Raw genomic sequence first — 271 nt, 5'->3', positions numbered from 1 at the left:
ATGTTTCAAACCGGTCACGCTGATGGTTTGAAACTGAATTTGGTAGATAATCCGATAAGGGTAACTTTTCCCCAACAACGTCGCTCTACACTGTCGGCGCACGCTCTTTCCTTGTATTCTGCTCCCCGCCTCATTCTTGCCTGCTTCTCCCCTACTTTTCATGATGAGCCCAGTTTGAGGTATGAAGATTGTTCATAATACTTTGATGGCGTGCTGACTCCTTGCTTCTCTTATCAGGACGTAAACCTACCACCCAGGAGAGTGCCGGGTG

This window comes from Laccaria bicolor, genomic scaffold, assembly GCF_000143565.1.
Source record: "Laccaria bicolor S238N-H82 LACBIscaffold_198 genomic scaffold, whole genome shotgun sequence".
NCBI lineage: Eukaryota > Fungi > Basidiomycota > Agaricomycetes > Agaricales > Hydnangiaceae > Laccaria > Laccaria bicolor.
This window is presented reverse-complemented; position numbering follows the sequence as displayed.